The 23,498-nt window shown below is 33.7% G+C and overlaps 1 protein-coding gene and 1 long non-coding RNA gene across 2 annotated transcripts in view; both read right to left on the bottom strand.

The window, feature by feature from the left end:
- Nucleotides 1-23,498, bottom strand: part of LOC144841972 (serine hydroxymethyltransferase, mitochondrial-like) — a 67,721-nt gene that overhangs the window by 13,023 nt on the left and 31,200 nt on the right. The window lies entirely within an intron of this gene.
- LOC144842179 (uncharacterized) overlaps nt 1-23,498 on the bottom strand; it is a 42,764-nt gene that overhangs the window by 1,449 nt on the left and 17,817 nt on the right. The window contains exons 3-4 of the long non-coding RNA XR_013612093.1: nt 22,063-22,101; nt 21,520-21,552 (exon numbers count right to left, since the gene is read on the bottom strand). This is a non-coding gene — a long non-coding RNA (uncharacterized LOC144842179). The remainder of the gene's footprint in view (nt 1-21,519; nt 21,553-22,062; nt 22,102-23,498) is intronic.

Raw genomic sequence — 23,498 nt, 5'->3', positions numbered from 1 at the left:
CATATTGAATGTATAACATTATCAGTAATGAAAATGTAAGTAATAAGTAATTTAGGAGTGGAGTGTCGGCTTGGTGGTTATGATGCTACAACAACAAATTAGAATGGTTTTCGTTCTAGAACTATAGGATAATCATTTATGCTGTCTTTGATAAAAATAGTATTTTTTAAATTCCCATCAAATGACGTCATGATACATTTATACAATAAAATCGTTGTATTGTCACGATATTTTTGCTCTTACTAATCATGACGTGTGAAAATATCAAGCAGAGATGGTTATTCTATAGTTCTAGAATGAAAAGTGTTTATATTTTTGTTTTATGTATGAAAAATGCCTATTTGTCTATTTATCGTCCCAGTGTAAATGGGCATTTAGGCCTATAGAAACAAACTCAGTAATCATTTAAAAACAATAGAAAAGAAACAATCTAAAATGAAACAAAATCTGTTTTTTTAAATTTTGTTTGCGTAGAAATTTATCTCATTTCCCAAAATTCTGGAGTTAAAAACAGGACCATTTTGAACGCGTCTTTTCTCATTAAGCCATTTAAACGACGGTCGGGGCTTGTAGAGAAAGCTGAATCGAATTGATACAGTAAAATGTGTATTTTATTTTGTATTGGATCTGACAGGTTATATATAGCCTAGCCAACCATTAGAGTTTGTGCATTAATATGTTAAATATCGCCTTCATTTCAAGGCTTTGGTTTTATAATGTAATAATCATTAGTCTTTTAATAAAAATGTATATTTCCTTTCAAGGCGCTTTAAAATCAATTTATAATTAATCTAGTTATCTCAAATGTCTCTTGTATTTCAGTTCTTTTGACACATTATCACCATGCAACATAGACTTTCATTGTATAAAACATCTCGACGTGGACAGTGACTAATTACAGGACGATATAATATTTTGTTGCCGATTTCATTCACTCAGTATTTAGTTTTGATTCATTAATCGGGATATCTAGAAGAAGCCCCGAAAAAAGCGCAAAATTGAATGCTTATTATAGCTCAATATTTATTTACATCAATTATTAATTAATTATTTTTTTATATAAATATAAATAGGTATTGATACAGTTGGGTGGGTGGCCTAGAAAAAAAATCGGTTGCTATAATTTATACTACAGTACACAGTTACCACAGTGTACTAAATTATTATTAACATATCCATTTTTTTTAAAAAGCTTAAGGGTGTCAAATCCAATATGGCCACCAATACGTAAAATATCCAATAAATGTAGCATATTGGACAAAGTAACACCCATTATGAATAATATTTTAAGTTAAAATTAATGCCATATGGGTTCTCTGCTATATAAGAATTATTATAAAACTAAATTCATCAGTATTCTGAAATTTTGAATTTCAAAATGGCGGCCATTTTTAAAAAATGGATTAAATTTCTTATTAAAACGTGTGTAAGTTAAATTAAATTAGATTGAAATGACACAAAATGATATGCCTATGACAACAACATGGTGATTAACACAAAATGTTGACCACCAGGAGGTCTACAGTACAGTACACTTCTTCATATTAAAACATCTCATAAACTTCTTCAATTACGTAAATAAATTATACACTTTAGGAGCATTCTGTATTTATAAAGTAAAGATAATAAGTTTAATGGAAAAAGAAAAAAAAATCAATCTTCTACAATTGTTTAAATCTGAAAAAGAGATAAGAAATATGTAAATCTGCAGTTATACATGTGTATGGCAAGCCTCAGCTGTCTGAAGTATTCAAAATATTATATTATTATATCATTTTTTATTATATTATATATTGTATTGTAATGAATTATAGGTTTTGCGTTATATTACTTGGTTTTAGCATTATATTATATCTATTTCTAATATATTATGTGAAAAATGTAACAAATTATTGACTTTTTGTATTATATTATTGGGTTTTAGCATTATATCATGAACATTTACTATTATATTATTAATAAAATACATTATATTATAATATAATTGTATTATATTAAACGCATTTACCTTACTTTATAACATACAACATTATTATATTATACGGATTCGTGAGTTATATTATTATTTTGTATGATGTTTATTATACGTCACGACTTATTTCAGTTCTTCTAACTCTTTCTCTCCCTCCCCCTGTTCACTAGCAATCAGCGGCAGAATCTGAATTGTGTGACTGTTGAAGAATAACTAATTATCTTTACTACGTACTAGGCCTAGGCATGGAGCTACTAGGGGATCTAGCCTAGACGTAGCTAGTTAGACAAGTGACCAAGGACCACCGGACAGCTACAACTAATACTACAATACAATAATACTACTACAATAACTACTACTGCTACTACCTAGGCCTAGCTAGTAGAGTACTAGGTAGCCTACTACTAGGCTCTAGCTAGGGCGTATGTATGATATTAACTAGGCCTACTAGGCCTAGGCCTACTAGTACTAGGCTAGGCCTAGACTTAAGTTGTAGTAGGCTAGGGCCGGGCCTGCTGCCTTAGGCTAGGCTACTACTACTACTACTACTAGGCAGCCAGCCCATGATGGGAACGAGTAAGCCAAAATGTTGGATTTATAAGTAAACCAAAATTTGGGTACGAGCGAGTTGGCATGGCCCGGGTACAGGTTGACCTGTATCCTTCTAGCTAATCGTACTAGGCCTAGTCCTCAAGTAAGTCTACGCTACCCAGTCCAGCTACAATATGGTCTATTTTGTTTTACAGCTTTATTAATACTAATAGCTGGGTTCAAATCTGGGTTGGGACGGCTTTTTCTCATTCTAAAACAGATTTCCTTATCATAATAAAATAATATATGAATTTATTTGTAATATTGTAATGTATACATAATATAAGTAATTGCCATTGCATTTATTATTAATTATATATTATACGGTTACCCCTTAATTATACTATAGTATAATTTCCTTGTTATATTTTACAATATTTTCTTCATAATTCTACAATTTTGTCTTTCACAGCACAAATTTATCATACTGAATCATCACACACCAAGTCTCATAAATCTCTACTGTATTTGTCCAAGCTACTCCAGCTACATGGTATTGCCTTGAGGCTAAACTACACACTGTATACTGGCACTACCATCATTCCTGGCTCGTCAACCTGGACAACATAAGCACAGTTTCAGTTTATTTACCATTTCAATTTCTGAACATAAGAGATGAACAACTTATATGGATGGATAACCGTAAGAGCGAAGCTCGTTTACCGGTCACCCGTTAGTGCAGTGACATTGCAGACAACATAAAGACAGGACAAAGGTGCAATACATAACAAGACATGTGAACACTTGTGTTTGCAACCCCTTGGATAAAATAATATATTTATATAAAGGAGAAAGTTAGATATTATAATATTTCTTTTCGATCATACAATGATAATTTTAAAATTACTTCCTAAGAAGTCATACTACTGATTCAAAATAGTGACTTACACCCTGTGGTCAAGGCTTTACTTTCTCTTATGCTTATTTCCTCCAACATACAGAGTACATAGGACTTTTTTTATTCATAACTGTTGAATTGCATCCCAATACATAGTACCTATTGGTATTATATATAAAAATACAAAGGCGGCTAACACAGATAGTTCCATATATACAGTACTCTTTTATAAATAGATGTATCTCTCCAAACTACTCCCAACTACCTAATCTAATAATAGTACTATTAGCATACTACTATACACTTTGTAGACAAGAAATAAGTTGTATACACCTAGAGGACTTATGGTAGTACAGTCGATCGCCCTCTCACTGGCTCGGTCAACATAATCTATTCCTAGATTATTACAGTAATTAAAGTACATTATTACAGAGATTTTTTTTTTTTTTTTGCAGAAATCAAAGTTATGTGTATAGAAAGCAGTACTCGTATTAAAAACTAAGCATTTTGCAGGTCTTGAACGCAAACTGGCAGGATATTTTTTATTGTTGAAATGAATTGAATCCCAACTTATTTTCTACGAACTGGAGACGAAGACATATTATGACCCTTTTATTTAAATTTATTTGAATAGACCTCCATGTAAAGTCATTAAAGGCTACATGATTGTTTTATATTTTAATATGTGATAGTAGAAAATCATTGTGTATAATGAGGACTATGAATCTTATATTTACTTGCATTCTCATCTTTTTAAAATATTATTTATAATGCTGGTAATGAGTTTAAAATTTAATTATATTGACTATTTTTGATAATCATCATGTCCTTATAAATTCATTTATATTTCTTTTGTGTAATATATTTCATATATTATGTATTAAATAAATTGGTAAGGCCCTATACTGTTATTATTTAAGAAAAGTTTATATACACTATTATTTAAATGCCTACCAATATTAGTATTAATTGTTTATGTAAATATTTTGTCTAGTTGTCTTGATTTTTTGTATAGGCCAATGGCATCAATGTTTTTCTCAACGCAAATTAGCCTAATAATGCCACATTTAGACACATGATTCATTGATTTCTGATATTCTGTACTTGTGTTTGCATTACTAAAATAGTAGTTAATATATTTTATTTATAATGTATGTATAAACATATATTCATATTTTTTTAAACATTTTTAATACCTATCTACCTTTCTGATATTGTTACTATTATATAATATTTGTTGAGGCAGCAATAAAAAGAAAATTAAAACATTTAATTTGACCTATACTGTACTATGTTAGTTCAGGAGATAAAGTGTGTGTGGGCAGAAACTAGTGTGTTGGAAGTTGGTGGTGTGAGGTGTATAGTTGTCACTTTAAGACCTAAATTAGATGTTTTCTGAAGAAAAGAAGTAAGCGGATACGCTTTCAAACAACTCCAAGAAGATTCACACAAAAATAATTACTTTCCAATAAAATAGTATAACAGTGTATATTACAGTAGGCCTACATTGAATAAACTCGAGCGAAAAAATAACGCACATAAAAAAACATTCATTTTCTTGTCGAAAAGTGCCCTCTCTAGTTTTCTATTAATTTATTAATAATTATTATTAATTAATGAGTAATATGAATATATTTTTAACATTCAATGCTGGAAGCTGGTTCTACTCCTAACAAAGTTTCATACCTCAAAATTTCATCAACGTATTCAAAGCACTTCAATATTAAATATCACATTTAACATAAAAAATCGGGTTTTGGATAGAATTTTGCTTAAAAACATATACAAAAAGCATCGATAAAAAATACTTGTCGTATTCAAAAACATTTGATACTTGGTATAAATGTTCAATATAGGTTGCTCTATTCACAGAAACAAAATTGCATCCATGAACGTTTTTTGTTGGTTGTTTTTTCAAAATCGTTATTAGGTTGAAAAAAATGAGTTGGAATTGTATGGTCTTTCATAAGTGTACATTTTGTAAAAACGTAAATTAAAAAAATCAGTGATATGGCTTGATAGTTATTTTTTTTTGCAATATGGATGGAGCAACCTATATTGAACATTTATACCAAGTATCAAATGTTTTTGAATACGAAAAGTATTTTTTATCGATGTTTTCTGTATATGTTTTTAAGCAAAATCAAAACCTGAATTTGTAATGTTAAATGTGATATTTATTTAAGTGCTTTGAATACGTTGATGAAATTTGGAGGTATGAAACTTTGTTAGGAGTAGATACAGCTTCCAGCCTTAAATGTAAAAAATATGTTAATATTACTCATTAATTAATAATAATTATTAATAAATTAATAGAAAACTAGAGAGGGCACTTTTCGAAAAGAAAATGAATATTTTTTTATGTGCGTTATTATTCCGCTCGAGTTTATTCAATGTACTGTAATATACACTGTTATACTATTTTATTGGAAAGTAATTATTTTTGTGTGAATCTTCTTGAAGTTGTTTGAAAGCGTATCCTTTTACTTCTTTTCTTCAGAAACATCTAATTTAGGTCTTAAAGTGACAAATATACACCTCGCACCAGATTCTGCCCACACACACTTCATCTCCTGAACTAACATAGTACAGTATAAGTCAAAATAATTGTTTAAAATTTTTTTTTTATTGAAAACAATCTGCCTCAAAAAATATTATACAATAGTAACAATATCAGAAAGGTAGGTATTGTAATAATGTTTAAATTTAAAAATGTGAAAAAAAAACTGAATGTTTATACATACATTACAAATGAAATATATTAACTACTAGGTTATTTTAGTATTGCATACACAAGTACAGAATATCAGAAATCAATGAATCATGTTTCTAAATGTGGCATTATTAGGCTAATTTGCTTTGAGAAAAACATTGATGCCATTGGCCTATACAAAAAATCAAGGCAATTAGACAAAATATTTATATAAACAATTATTTAAACTAATATTGGTAGGCATAAAATAAGTGTATATAAACTTTTCTTAAATAATAACAGTATAGGGCCTTACCAATTTATTTAATACATAATATATGAACTATATTCCACAAAAGACATATAAATGAATTTATATGGACATAATGATTATCAAAACTAGTCAATATAGTTAAATTTTAAACTCGTTACCACCAGCATTATAAATAAAATTTTAAAAAGATGAGAATGCAAGTAAATATCAGATTCTTAGTCCTCATTATACACAATAATTTTCTACTATTAGTATCACATATTAAAATATAAAACAATCATGTAGCCTTTAATGAATTTACATGGAGGTCTATTCAAATAAATTTAAATAAAAGGGTCATAATATGTCTTCGTCTCCAGTTCGTAGAAAATGAAGTTAGGATTCTATTCATTTCAACAATAAAAAATATTCAAAATATCCTGCCAGTTTGCGTTCAAGAGTACAACCTGCTTAGTTGTTAATACGAGTACTGCTTTCTATACACATAACTTTGATTTCTGCCAAAAAAAAAAAAAAAATCTCTGTAATAATGTACTTTAATTACTGTAATAATCTAGGTATAGATTATGTTGACCGGGCCAGTGAGAGGGCGTTCGACTGTACTACCATAAGTCCTCTAGGTGTATACAACTTACTTCTTGTCTACAAAGTGTATAGTAGTATGCTAATAGTACTATTATTAGATTAGGTAGTTGGGAGTAGATTGGAGAGATACATCTATTTATAAGAGAGTACTGTATATGGAACTATCTGTGTTAGCCGCCTTTGTATTTTTAGATATAATACCAATAGGTACTATGTATTGGGATGCAATTCAACAGTTATGAATAAAAAAGTCCTATGTACTCTGTATGTTGGAGGAAATAAGCATAAGAGAAAATAAAGCCTTGACCACAGGGTGTAAGTCACTATTTTGAATCAGTAGTATGACTTCTTAGGAAATAATTTTAAAATTATCATTGTATGATCGAAAAGAAATATTATAATATCTAACTTTCTCCTTTATATAAATATATTATTTTATCCAAAGGGTTGCAAACACAAGTGTTCACATGTCTTGTTATGTATTGCACCTTTGTCCTGTCTTTATGTTGTCTGTAATGTCACTGCACTAACGGGTGACCGGTAAACGAGCTTCGCTCTTACGGTTATCCATCCATATAAGTTGTTCATCTCTTATGTTCAGAAATTGAAATGGTAAATAAACTGAAACTGAAACTGTGCTTATGTGGTCCAGGTTGACGAGCCAGGAATGATGGTAGTGCCAGTATACCGTGTAGTTTAGCCTCAAGGCAATACCATGTAGCTGGAGTAGCTTGGACAAATACAGTAGAAATTTATGAGACTTGGTGTGTGATGATTCAGTATGATAAATTTGTGCTGTGAAAGACAAAATTGTAGAATTATGAAGAAAATATTGTAAAATATAACAAGGAAATTATACTATAGTATAATTAAGGGGTAACTGTATAATATATAATTAATAATAATAAATGCAATGGCAATTACTTATATTATGTATACATTACAATATTACAAATAAATTCATATATTATTTTATTATGATAAGGAAATCTGTTTTAGAATGAGAAAAGCCATCCCAACCCAGATTTGAACCCAGCTATCAATAAGGCTATAAAACAAAATAAACCATATTGTAGCCGGACTGGGTAGCGTAGACTTACTTGAGGCCTAGGCCTAGTACTATTAGCTAGAAGGATACAGGTCAACCCGTACCCATGCCAACTCGCTCGTACCCAAATTTTAGTTTACTTATCCAAAATTTTGGCTTACTCGTACCCATCATGGGCTAACTGCCTAGTAGTAGTAGTAGCCTAGCCTAAGGCAGCAGGCCCGGCCCTAGCCTACTACAACTTAAGTCTAGGCCTAGCCTAGTACTAGTAGGCCTAGGCCTAGTAGTTAACATCATACATACGCCCTAGAGCCTAGTAGTAGCTACCTAGTACTCTACTAGCTAGGCATAGGTAGTAGCAGTAGTAGTTATTGTAGTAGTATTATTGTATTGTAGTATTAGTTGTAGCTGTCCGGTGGTCCTTGGTCACTTGTCTAACTAGCTACGTCTAGGCTAGATCCCCTAGTAGCTCCATGCCTAGGCCTAGTACGTAGTAAAGATAATTAGTTATTCTTCAACAGTCACACAATTCAGATTCTGCCGCTGATTGCTAGTGAACAGGGGGAGGGAGAGAAAGAGTTAGAAGAACTGAAATAAGTCGTGACGTATAATAAACATCATACAAAATAATAATATAACTCACGAATCCGTATAATATAATAATGTTGTATGTTATAAAGTAAGGTAAATGCGTTTAATATAATACAATTATATTATAATATAATGTATTTTATTAATAATATAATAGTAAATATTCATAATGTAATGCCAAAACCGAATAATATAATACAAATAGTCAATAATTTGTTACATTTTTCACATAATATATTAGAAATAGATATAATATAATGCTAAAACTAAGTAATAAAATGCAAAACGTATATTTCATTACAATACAATATATAATATAATAAAAAAATGATATAATAATATAATATTTTGAATACTTCAGACAGCTGAGGCTTGCCATACATGTGTATGTTCAATCAGATTACATGTAAGAGAAAATGTTAATGAGATTCAATGAATGATCTATTATGTTTTTTTGTTTGATTGTTTTTTGTTTTTTTTTTGCTTATATATTGTATGTTTTGTAAATATGTCTTAAAACTGGATGATTTGAAAAAAAAAAAAAAAAAAAAGACAAAATGTAAGAAGCGTTTTATAGATTGATGATAAAAAAACAATGATGAAGGATGAGAAGGTTTATGTATAAGTTGTGAAATGTGTATTGATCAAAGCTTTTATGTATGTACAGTATATATATATATATATGTAAATATGCACATTTAATGCATGTGAAATTTAAAATGACAAAATTGTGGAAAAAAAAAATATGTCTAAGTTTATAAATAGATTATTAAACATAAATTTGGTTAAATGATAATGTATGTGTAAACATAAGAATATATGAAAATATATTAAAAGAAAAAAAAAGTAAAAAAAAAAGTGGAATGAACACACATAAGAAAAAAAAAAGAAGACAAGGTAGATGAAAATGTGATGGGTTATAAAGGGTAATCTGTGGAAATATAGTTTGTTAATATTTGTTAATATTATTAAACAAAAAAAATCAATGTTGAAGGATGTGAAAATATTATGTTTACAAGGTTAGTAATTTATAAGAAAGAATATGTATTGTTAAATGAAAAATATGTTTGCATAGATAAATCCAAAGAAAACACATAGGAGATATTAAATTAGATGGATTTATTAAACATAGAATATATTATAATTGTATGAATTAAATATGCTATGTAAGAAAAGATAAGCTTTGTTAATGAAAATGTATTATAGATAATATGTATAACAAGAGGAAACTATGAAGAGAAAAGATAAAAACAAAAATGAATGTGATAATAATTATGTAAACAAATGAAATATAATAATATGTATAGTGTATTGAAATGAAAATGAAAAATATATGTAAAGAGAACATTATATATGGAAATAAAAGTGGGATGAACCCACATAAGATAAAACTAGAATTTAATTCGTCACTTTGACGAATTATAGGTGATCATTTTTATCATTTTACTGAAATTAATTTTTTTTTAAACATGCACGTACGTTAACATACGATCGGAAAATGTTGATGTATGCCATCCTATTATATGCTTATAGTGCTGAGTTGTGCCTATACGCCATATACAATATGTACAGTATATACTGTATATCTATATACAGTGTAGCATAGGTGAAATTACGGGACACACATGTTCTAATTTTTTGGCATGATGACGTTATCAAACTAAACTTTAAGATGACAATTTCGAAAGATAATTAATTGAGCAAAAAAATATAAGATTTGGAAAAAAATTTGGCACGTAGAAGCGCTGTGCGCGCTCCTTGAATTGTGTATAACTTTGACGAAAACTATGAAAAAACTACTTTTTCACTTCAACTGGCCATATGTTAACGTCACAACATCCGATAGGCTTAATTTTTATATGAATTAATATCTACATTTCATCAGCTTTCATAATAAATTATAATCATCAAGGTAACCTTCAATTCTGAAGAGCTGTAAGATATTCAAATTTACTGCGAAGGTGAAATTACACGGCCTACGTTATTCAAGTTTTTACGCGTGATGACGTCATTAAAATGAAGATAGTGTCAACTCATGACGATAAAGATAATTATTAAGCAAGCACATACTGAAAGTTGTGCGAAATTCGAGCACACATAACCAAGATGCGCTCTGTTGAATGTGATAATCTACATAAAAAGATAACAAATCCTAATTTTTAAATTCAAGTGGCCATTTGATGACGTCAAAACATTTTGTACGTAAAAATGTGTACATGAATTCATATCTACAACTCAATGGCTTCCAGAACTCACGGCATTCTATGCCGTGTTTGATTATGTAACTCATGGTGTGTCTATACTACCATGTTTGATATTGTTTAACTCACGGCATTCTATGCCGTGTTTGATTATGTAACTCATGGTGTGTCTATACTACCATGTTTGATATTGTTTAACTCACGGCATTCTATAACCGTGTTTGATTATGTAACTCATGGTGTGTCTATACTACCATGTTTGATATTGTTAACTCACGGCATTCTATACCGTGCAACTCACTCAAGCGGGTAAATGAGAAAACTTACCAACCAAAGTAATGTGTTTTTCTTTAGGGGCAATGCCAAAAGCAAAGTCAAAACGCCGCTCATCAAGTGCGCCAGTGGCATCAGAGAAACAGGTAACAACAAAGAGGCACCGTACAGCAAGAGCTGCGGTGACCACACAGATAGAGCTGACTTACGAAATAATTGACTATGCCAAACTGGCAGCCGAAATGGCGAAACACATGGGAGACGCGACCGAAACGCACATCACAACTCCACCAACAGTTCGAAATGTCACGGACCCGACGACAGAATCTCTGGACATCGTACAAGACGAACAGGCAGATGTGTTTTTTTTTTTTTTTTATGTCTTTAGGCAATGTGGCCAAGGATTACCAATAGTGAATTAATCACTGTCCTATCAGATAGGTGGTAATCCCCCTGATACAGGGGCTATTTTGTGAACCAGTTCACCGGGGTAACCCCCTACTCTTTTCGAATAATGAACTGGGTTCTTTAAAGTGCACACAGGTTATAACTGTGTACACTGGACCTACGGTTTATAGTCCTTATCCGAGAAGACTTGTTCCACCACCAGAACTAGGAGCGAGTCGGCCTCGAACCCTTGCCATTATAGGTGTTTGTACCTATAATGGATTCTATTGCACTTGGGTCAGGGCTTTTCTCTGCCATAAAGACAAACATTTGGAATGACCAATACATGGAACTTAAGTCGCTTTTTATGCCAGACCAACGCAATAATAGCCTTACAGTGTCCATTGGAGATAACCTACTTAAGATGATCAAGGGCAAAAGAATGTAACATTGAATATCCTGGAGTGGCACCGGGCCTTTTTAGTTTACATGGCAGTCTACACGGAAAAATTCCCGGAGGAGGGTCGTAACCTAATGAAATACGCCAGTAATATTTTAGAGCTGCACGCAAGCTGTACAAATGGGGCCTCATGGCGTGTATACGACGAGAAATTCAGGCGAGCTCGTCTGGGAGGCTCTCCATACAGAACTGATGCTGAAGTTGGTGACATGCCAAACGACACCTACGAGTTATACTCCAAAGCCTGGGAGCAACCAGCCCTTTCGATTACGCGTCCCGAGTCGCATCCCTAAAGGATTCTGTTGGGGGTATCACTCGGGATGTGCAAGCCAGCCGTGCGCGTATAAACACACCTGTCCACGTTGTGAACTCTCACATCCATAAAACATTTCCCCAAAACAACGTTTCAGACGGCCGGGAGGGCAGTTTCGCCAAAACGACGGGATAGCTCACTATCTTTCAGGCTACATACCACACCGTGCTAACATTATTATTTCAGGTTTCACACAAGGCTTTAAATTGGAGTGCATAAATCCACCCTCACCAAACATTGCGCACAATCATCCGAGTGCCCTAGCCCACCCAGTCCAAGTTGAAAACTTTATTTTCAAAGGCATTCAACGAGGCCGGTTAGCAGGTCCATTCACTTCACCGCCGTTCAGTAATTTCGTGGGGTCACCCTTAGGCGTGATTCCCAAGAGTGAGGTCGGAAAATTCAGAATCATACAAGATCTGTCTTATCCACGCGGGGTTTCAGTAAATTTTGGCATTCCTACAGAAGCCTCAGTCGTCACTTACGATTCGATCGACTGCATGCTGAAGCTTATCTTAAAATATGGTAGGCATTGCCTGATGGCCAAAACAGACATAGAAGACGCGTTCAGAATAATACCGATTCACCCGGACGATTATTATCTCTTGGGTTTTACATGGGATAACCTTTATTACTAAAGCCCCTTTCTCACAGATAGACCGGCAGCCCAGAGACATTTGGTTAGATGAGCTAGGTACCAATATCTGACTATTTAAGTGTGTTGGGGGTCACTTGAAGTCAATGAAAATGGGAGTCTGCCGGGTACCCCCTGCTGCGTCTAGACCCCGAAACGTGCTAAAAAATCGGCCCAGGTTAGATGAGAGAGATACCACCTAATTTTACCACCATGGGATGCCCATTGGCATCCTTATAACAGTATCACAAACGACAGACTTTTTCTCTGCTGCAAAAGGCCCGCCAGACCCCCGAGGGAGGGCCTAAAATGGGGTTAGCATAGATGAGTGAGGTACCACTCAAAATTAATGCCAAATGAACAAGTTGTGTTCGTACAATACTAAATGGATAACAACAGACTAATTGTCTGCTGCACCGCAAGTGCCAGACACCCTAAAGTTAGACTAGAGACCCCCCTTCCCCCAACTAGCCCAGCTTAGATATTGTAGATACCACCAGCAACCAATGTGATATGATTTAGCACATAGTAAGCAATACCAAATGACCTATTACAGACCATCTGTACACTGCCTTGGCCCTGGCAGACCCCTCTAAAGTTCGACTAGTCACACCATTTACCCCAAGTATGGCCTAGCTTAGATATTGTAGATATCACCAGCACCAGCAGCAAAAACAACACCTAAAACAACATGTTTAATTGAATAAAGTTTAACTTTAATCGAACTAACACAAAACAATTGAAAATATATCACATCAATGACGATAAAATGACCATTACCATTCTAAAGGGAAAATAGTTTAAGAGTTTCACTTAAAACTTATATAAGCCAAATATATATAACAAGTATGGATTCGGGTAAATTTAGCATTCCTTGCCTTTGGATGTCAAAGATACATTCGTCTGTAACTCTTGGACCTATTTTAAGAGAAAGCTTAGTAATCACCTTAATTCAAATTCAGGATTGTATTAACTTAATCTAAAGTGATTTGGTTAATTAATAGTGGGTAATTTTAAATGCTGTATATATATATATATATATTTATATAGATGCGTTTAGGCTGCAAGAGTGCTCAATTGGAATCAAGAGCGAATATATATTTTTATAAAGTAGATGGAACACGGACGTCTATCACAGTGTTTCACGTTAAACGATCTTCAGATAGACTGAACAATACCGTATCTCGATCGAAAAAATATTTTAAAAAAAATTATATATATATATAACTTTTTTTTAATGTAGTTTATTTATGTAGATATGTAGTACTGTATCTATTAAAAAAGGTACTTGAACAAAATTAATATAATCTTTTACAAAAATGCTTGTCAACTCAATGAGATCCAAATTGGCAATTGCCGCAAAATCCTCACTGAGTTTGACGTTGAAATTCACTCTAGAATCCTGCATCTCTGAGTTTCAAAACAAACTCAGGATTATCGCCAATGATTGCCGTAAGCAATCAACGGTAATGGCCTGAAGGGGACATCACAAATTTGGTCTACCTGCAGAATTGGTCATTTCAACACAAATGACTCTACCTTCGGATGACTTCAGGGCTTTTAGGAAACCCTGCAGAAGGTTCGTTGGGACTTATAACAAGATTCAGTTGTTGAAATTAACTTTCCGATGGAGAGAAAAAACTTCTTTCCTGAGGACTTAAATTCTGGCCAAAACCAAGGCAGGTCGGCGCACATCTTTGGATATGGAGTCTTTCTCCAGAAGATTACGATTACGTGAATATTTTGCTGATTCAGACAGCAGCACCACGCAAAACGAAGGCAACGTTAACAAATTTAAACCAAAAAGTTCCTGGAATCCACCTAAAAATCGTTGTCCAGCTTTAGAAACATTTATCCAGGCTATTGAGGAGGATGTACAAAACTACGTCCCGAGTCCAGATAAACGTGACAATGTCTCAAAACAAGAGAGGCAGGAGGCAGGCCGTTGCCACATTGCGTCAGCCTAATGATATCATTATTAAACACGCTGATCGCTGATAAAGGTTCTGTCACTGTTGCTATGGACATCAAATTTTATGAAGAGGAATACTTAAGACAGGTAAACAATCCTCTTCATTATATATCGTAAACTTACAACGGATCCCATCCCGGAAATTGCGGATAAGGTGGCCAAATCTGTTTCTGTGATGGTAAAAAAACACTCCATCGATCCTAAGATTGAACCTCATTTGGTACAGTTCCAGGCAGATTTTATTTCCTACCTAAAATCCACAAAGCAGGCAGTCCTGGTAGAACCATTATTTCGGGCAATGGCACTGCTACAGAGAAAATTTCTGAATATGGGGATGATTTACTTAGACCATATGTGACTGATCTCTCTTCATACATTCAGGACTCCACGGACTTTATCCGCAAAATTAACCAAATTCAAAATTTACATAATAATTCTGTTCTGGCTACATTAGATGTTTCATCGTTGTATACTAATATCCCTCACGAAGAAGGAGCCGACGCATGTATTTTAAATTACAAACAAATTCCAGGCAAAACGCCTACTGAAGCTCATTTATGAGAACTGGTCATGTTGATTTTAACCTACAACAATTTTATTTTTGGAAATGACCATTACCTTCAAATTCATGACACAGCGATGGGCACAAAAATGGCGGCATCTTTTGCAAATTTATTTATGGGACAATTTGAGGCCAAATTTCTGTCCCTCAAACCTAATAAACCACTTTTTTGGTTTTATTTTATTTATTCAAGATCCAACAGTGTAAAGAAAAAACACCAAAACAGGATCGCCATAAAATATATATTTAGATACATTGACAACATCTTCATGGTCTGGACCCATGGTGAAGATAATTTGGAATTTTTTCTTCTCAATATTAATTCAGCCCACCCAACTATCAAATTTACAGCTACCAAATCCACTAGTAGCGTTGATTTTTTGGACACTATATAGTGACCATAGAAAATGGTACACTCAAAACTGACCTATTCCGTAAACCCACGGATAAAAATATGTACCTGCTCCCTAGCAGTTGTCATCCCCAACACTGTACTAAAAACATACCGAACAGTAAAGCATTACGTATCAGACGTATCTGTTCTTCAGATTTAGATTTTTTTTAGAATCGTACCGAAGAACTAACCGGACATCTCCGGAATAGAAATTACAAGAAGGAATACATCGAAACTGCTATAAAGAAAGCAAAAGATATTCCTCGATGTCAAACACTGACGTACAAACCACGTCAGCCAAGTTCGACCAGAGTGCCATTGGTCACAACCTATCACCCTAGGTTGCCTCCATTACGAACTATTACTTATAGCATATGCCCATTCTACAGTCCACAGAACGTCTCAGGACTGTTTTTCCGGAACCACCCATTATTGCATTTCGTAGACCTCCCAACATTCGTGATATATTAGTCAGATCCAAATTTAAGAGTGAAATTAACTCTCATGACAGACAAAATTTGGGCAGTCACCTTTGCGGCAAATCTTGCAAAACTTGTTCATTGGTTGATTCTACTGAACAATTTAAGAGTAACCAAACTGGCCGCATTTTTCGGCTAAGACAATCAATTAATTGTCTAACCAAAAACGTCATTTATCTCATATGCTGTAATTTTTGTGGCAAACAGTCGGAGAAACAAAAAACACTCTCCGTATGAGAATGACACAACACAGATCATTAAAGCTCGATCAACCTGTAGCCGAACATTTTAATTCAGCTGGTCACTCGATTGCAAATTTCAGAGTTATTGCAATATTCCATGATGTCAAATGGAGCGACAAAACTCGCAAAGACAAAGAAAACCACTGGGAATTACAACTTAAAACCACAAAACATTTTGTACTTAACATTAGAAACATACTCCCAGGTCGGTAAAATTATTCCAATGACTACCAAAATTTAAGTTTCAATATTAACCACCATTTAAGCTGTTTTTTAGTTTCATTCCAAAATTGTTTATATCTCTACCAAGCTACCTTCTTTGTTTTCTACTCTTATTCAGACTCCACCCTGTCTCCTTTTGTTGTATTTATTTTATTCCTGTCCACCCAGGCAGCACTTGCCAGTTCTTATACTATGACGTTATCCAAATTCCTTCACTTGCACTGATAAAGGGCTAGTGTTGCCCGAAAGCTCTGCTAACGTTTCTGGCTGTTTTACTTTATCCTTTTGATTTAGCTTTTCGCTTTTTTTGTATCTCCATTGAGATCCAGCCACTGATACCCACAGCATTGTCATTTTTTCAGTTATTTGCCTTTGGATTTATATATATAAATATGAATACAGGATTAAGATTATAATATACAGCATTTAAAATTACCAACTATTAATTAATCAAATCACTTTAGATTAAGTTTCTACAATCCTGAATTTGATAAGGTGATTACTAAGCTTTCTCTTAAAATAGGTCGCAAGAGTTACAGACGAATGTATCTTTGACATTCAAAGGCAAGGAATTCCAGATCCTCACAAATCTAGCAGGAATGCTAAATTTACCCGAATCCGTACTTGTTATATATATATTTGGATTATATTAGTTTTAAGTGAAACTATTTTTCCCTTTAGAATGGTAATGGTCATTTTATCGTCATTGATGTGATATATTTTCAATTGTTTTGTGTTAGTTCGATTAAAGTTAAACTTTATTCAATTAAACATGTTGTTTTAGGTGGTTTTTTTTTGCTGCTGGTGGTATCTACAATATCTAAGCTAGGCCATATTTGGGGTAAATGGGGTCTCTAGTTGAACTTTAGATGGGGTCTGCCAGGGCCAAGGCAGTGTACAAATAGTCTGTAATAGGTCATTTGGTATTGCTTACAATGTGCTAAATCATATAACATTGGTTGCTGGTGGTATCTACAATATCTAAGCTGGGATAGTTGGGGAAAGGGGGGGTCCCTAGTCTAACTTTAGAGGGGTCTGCCAGGGCCAAGGCAGTGTACAGATAGTCTGTAATAGGTCATTTAGTATTGCTTACAATGTGCTAAATCATATAACATTGATTGCTGGTGGTATCTACAACATCTAAGCTGGGCTAGTTGGGGGAAGGGGGTCTCTAGTCTAACTTTAGGGTGTCTGGCACTTGCGTTGCAGCAGACAATTAGTCTGTTGTTATCCATTTAGTATTGTATGAACACAACTTGTTCATTTGGCATTAATTTTGAGTGGTACCTCACTCATCTATGCTAACCCCATTTTAGGCCCTCCTTTCGGGGGGTCTGGCGGGCCTTTTGCAGCAGAGAAAAAGTCTGTCGTTTGTGATACTGGTATTAGGATGCCAATGGGCATCCCATGGTGGTAAAATTAGGTGGTATCTCTCTCATCTAACCGGGGCCGATTTTTTAGCACGTTTCGGGGGTCCCCCGGTCTAGACGCAGCAGGGGGTACCCGGCAGACTCCCATTTTCATTGACATCAAGTGACCCCCAACACACTTAAATAGTCAGATATTGGTACCTAGCTCATCTAACCAAATGTCTCTGGGCTGCCTGTCTAAGAGCTGAGTGCCAGGAATATTGCGGGAATATACCATTACCATGCCGGTATGGTTTTCTGTGAAAACGGGTCGTCTTGGCATCATGCCGGCATCGACATGACCTGCTTTAGACCTAGTAATATTCTAGGGATATTCCCCGCAATGCCAGACGGGCATTCTGTGAGAACGTAACGCCGTTATATTCCGAGGTTCCCTGTCGAGGCTTCAGACACCTTGCGCGGTCAAGTGTATCACTTTGGCGCCGATTCAATTCAATTAACAATAATAATGTCGAACTGGAGGGATAATGAGATAAGAGAGCTGCTTAAAATAAGGGGACAAGAAGAAATTTGTAGCATAATCTATAGCAGGCCTAGGTCATTGTTGGTGCCTAACTAGCCTGACCCTTCGTCGCCTTGTAAATTGTACAGCCTTCTAAGGTGTTTTACAGATTGCCGATGACGGCTAATTAATTGCTGTACCTGTATAATATATGCACAATATACTGTACATAGCATAAATATGCTATAAAGGAAGATAATAATCTGTAACTTAACATTCGCCGCCATATATCCCTAGACAAAAATAATAACAATAAAGGACGCCCTCAATAATTATTTTGTCACAGACTTTTTATTGGCCGAATATGCCCGACTCCTTTCTCACAGAAAGCCGGTATATACCGGTTATATTTCCGGCACGATAGTCCGATGAGAATGGGTATATGCCGGTAACGATACCGGCACGACGCCAGCACTGTACCGGTATATTGCAGACACATCTGTGAGAAAGGGGCTTATGAGAAATGCCTGCCAATGGGGTCCAGTAGATCTTGTCAGGTATTCGAAATGTTTAGCTGTGCGTTAATATGGATTATGAAAACCAAATTTAACATAATTGATTCGTCTCATATTTTGGACGATTTTTTCTTTATAGGTTCCACTGGCACAATGGATTGTCGCGAAGCAATAACCAGGTTTCTGTTTCTTTGCAGTATATTTGGGGTTCCAATAAAAGAATCGAAAACAGTGACACCAACGACAAAGCTAACAATCTACGGCATAGAGGTGGATTCGGACACTATGGAATGCCGTTTACCAAAGGAAAGGTTAACAAAAATTAACAAAGTCTTAGTTACCTTCTTAAATAAGAAAAAGGCTACGCTCCGGGAGCTACAATCATAAATATGGCTGTAGAACTACGCGTGCGCAGTAGTAGTACCTGGCCGCACATTCTTGCGTAGGCTAATAAATTGCCCCTATTTGGGGCAAATCGTTGAACCTAAATTCGTTTTAATTGTCAATAACTAATTACCTAACTCAAATTAATTAGTAAATAGGTTTACACCAGTTAATTAAAATCAGTACCGAAAGTACGAACCAACTTTATATACCATCGAGTAAAAATTCTAGAAATAACGCGCGATTTACCGAATTTTGCCCTTACGTAAATTTATATATAGATTACAATAAATGTATGCCATGTTCCGTACTTTCCGTATCAATACTATTATTGTAGACATAGTAAATCATTCTTGTATAAGTTTTAGCAAAACATTTATCCATTTAATACAGAGGTGTGTGCCTCTGGCCCTTATGGGTTTTAATACGAATGTATGTACTTTATATGAATTTATGTAGATTTCAAAATACTCTAGTTATATAGTGTAGTACGAATTTTAGGTGATTATAATTAACAGTCTTAGATAAACTTATGTAATTGGGATATTAACTACATGATTATATATACTGTGCCTTTAATTGGTGATAATTACGATGTACGGCCGGCCGTGTCTATATTTTATTGTGTAATAGCACGGCCGATACGTTTACTTATAGCATAAGTTTATCATCGTCATTTAATTTAATAAATGACATTTCCATCCAATATTTCGTGTACTCGCCACTCAGGACACAAAGAGGGAAATATCACTAAGAGAGGATGGCAAGAAGCAATTATAATTAGAAAAACTGCAAAAACATGAACAGAGATCAAGGTGGAAAGTGGCTGCCACACATATACGATGATCTATTAGTGAGACGGCCGACCGGGGCGGACCCCTCTGGGACTACTCACCCAGAGGTTTTCAAGTAACAACATAGAGGGTGCGTGTCACAAAAACATCACGTGACTATGCCATGATCAGTGTCGGCAAACCAAGTTGACTTGAGAAAGTGCGATGATAACGAATGAAACGTTGGGTAAATTTCAACGTAACCTTGTTCCTTCACCATAAACGAAATTATTTTCAAACAATTTAATTTAGATATTAAAGCAACTACAAATTTACAGAATACAAACATTTAAATAAATCTTAAAACTGTGTATACAGTACTTCTACCTAACCATAAAGAGAGCTATGTTCTTTATAAGAAAATAAGGATGAATTTTTATATGATTTTTTTGTTTTGTTCTTGTGTTTTTTGCTCTCCTTTTTTTGCAAAATAAATTAGACCCCCCAAAAAAATGATCAGACAAACACTTTAATTGATGTAGTAGTTAATGCAACAATGATAAAACCCCAGTTCACCTATGATCCAGTTCCCTATGATTCCGGTTTTTCTGCAGAGCTCTCTACAAATATAACTAATGTTAGGCTTTCTATCAATAGATAATTAACTAGTGCTATCTTAAACTTCTTCCTAACTATAATATAAGAAACTAAGGATGAATTTTTAATATGTTTTTTTTTGTTTGTTTTTTGCTCTCTTTTTTTTTGCAGAATAATTTAGACCCAAAATGATCAGAAAAACGCTTTAATTGATGTAGGAGTTAATGAGGTCGACTTGGTTTCCGGTTTATCTGCAGAGCTCTCAACACAAATGGAGACATAAGTTTAACTAAACTAAGCTAAAAATAAACCATTAACTAGGCCTAACTTAAAACTCAGACCTAATTGTACATGAATGACATTTTTTTATAAATCAAAGGATGCACAGACGAAGAATAATTAATGCGAATTAATTGTTTAACTTTTTTTTCTGCTGTCGTAGGCCTAACACTCGATATGGAAAAAAAATTGAATTGTTTAAAATTTTACGAGGTCATATTTTAACATATTACGGTAAAGTCGAGAAGACTACTACGTGGTGTACCTCAAACTTTATATATCATTATAATTATGTATGGTTATTTAAAGTTCATACTGTTATAAAGTACCCATAAGTTCACATAAAACAGATAATGAAAAATTCTTTACCAATACGACGAAAACGACCACCACCACCACGACCTAAAAGACAAACAAAACTGTAAATGAACTAAATTCAATAACACCCAACAATCAGTTCACAATAATTTAAGTACACATTTACCAGCGAAACAGAAAGACTATAAGTCACTAGGCCTAATATAATATTTATAAGTCTCTAATTTTATATATTTTTTGTATAGGCCTATGTGCTTTTGCTTATTTTGAATTCCTTAGCCGAACAAAAATCAAGGCAAAACGGGCTGTGCGCGCCTGGTGCGGATCACCTGAAAATATCCCTGTATAGGTGATTCGCCTGTTTCAATGAGGTAGAGTGATTTAAATATGTAACTGATATGATTTATGCTCGTCTCGTATTTGTTAAATCTTAAATAAAAAAAGACTTCGCTATATACTGAAAAATGTTGGTGTTTGGTGACAATATAGGCATAGATATAATAGGGCCTACTGTACATTTAAAACGGCCAACAATAATTCACATATTTTTACATCTAATATGGTTCTCCTGATTGTAAAATAACTCCATTTTACCTGAGGTCGACTTGGTTTCCGGTTTATCTGGAGAGCTCGCTACAAAAATGGAAACATAAGTATGAATAATGTTAGGCTTTTCATCAATAATTAACTAGTCCTATCTTAGACTTAAGGAAATGAACATTTCACATTTACAGAAAATGAATGGATGGAATTAAAGAACAAAAATCAAGGCAAAACGGGCTGTGCGCGCCTGGTGCGGATCACCTGAAAATATCCCTGTATAGGTGATTCGCCTGTTTCAATGAGGTAGAGTGATTTAAATATGTAACTGATATGATTTATGCCCGTCTCGTATTTGTTAAATCTTAAAGATGTATTGTCCCTTTGACTAATTCCAAAAAAATAAAAAATTTCGTAAAAAGGTGGGTCATTTTAAAGTATCATAATAGTTATTAACTATCACCAACAAATTTTCACAAAAAAAAGAATTTAACTGAAATACAGAGGATTTTTTTGTTAAAAAAATAACTTTGACTTCCAGTCAAAGTTTTCGATCAAAACATATCCCATAATGAAACGCGCTTGTTTGGCTACTCTGTATGCATAATCATAAAACTTCCTCACGATCTGTGTGAAAATACCTTCTCAACCGTGACGAGTTGTAAACAATCCTAATTAGCATATGCATAATGCGTACTCGTGGTTTAAAATCTTTGTTTACTTTCGCTCGCGACGATTTTCCAGACGAAATGTAATCAAACTAATTTACCTGTTAATTATGTAAACTTTTTGTTTTTGGCTCAAATTTTCGACTTAAAGTGAATAACTTTAATATTACTTTGATATGGCCAATTTAAATTTAGAATATTTTGACCTTCATTTTGTTGTGTTTCAAGGGACAATACATCTTTAAATAAAAAAAGACATTCGCTTTATACTGAAAAATGTTGGTGACGTGCATAATCAACATTCAACATTTTCTTGGGTTAGATGAAATTATTTTCACTGTAGGCCAATTTTAATTTGTTATGTACAGTAACGTAATGTCTCTAGAAGTAGTAGTGCCAGTGCAATGTTTATTGAACATGGTGTCCCTTCCTTTAATGAGTACATGCGAAAATCTACCTATGGTTTCATGCAACGTATGTTGAATAGTGGTAACATCCTTGTTGCTTGTGTTTGCAAACATATGCTCCATAACTCCAAAATGTATTGTAGATGGAGAAGCATTCTATATACTTAAGTTTAGATTTTTCTTTTTCTGTTTATAAGTTTATTAATAAGGATGATATTTCCGAAATAAAAAGAAATTGAATTGAATTGTAATATGTTTCACTCAGTTACGAATGGTTCATAGCCGCGGTCACCTTTATCTTCATTATTATTTAATATTTTTATAATTGATATAGAGGATTTATTACATTCTGCTGAAAATTAAAAAAAGATAAAAAATTGACAACATCAAATATTAATCACTTATTTTATCAGTG

Source organism: Antedon bifida, chromosome 1 (genome assembly GCF_963402885.1).
Source record: "Antedon bifida chromosome 1, ecAntBifi1.1, whole genome shotgun sequence".
Classification (NCBI taxonomy): Eukaryota; Metazoa; Echinodermata; class Crinoidea; order Comatulida; family Antedonidae; genus Antedon; species Antedon bifida.
Note: the sequence above shows the minus strand (reverse complement) of the source record. Positions and strands in the feature narration are given on the sequence as shown.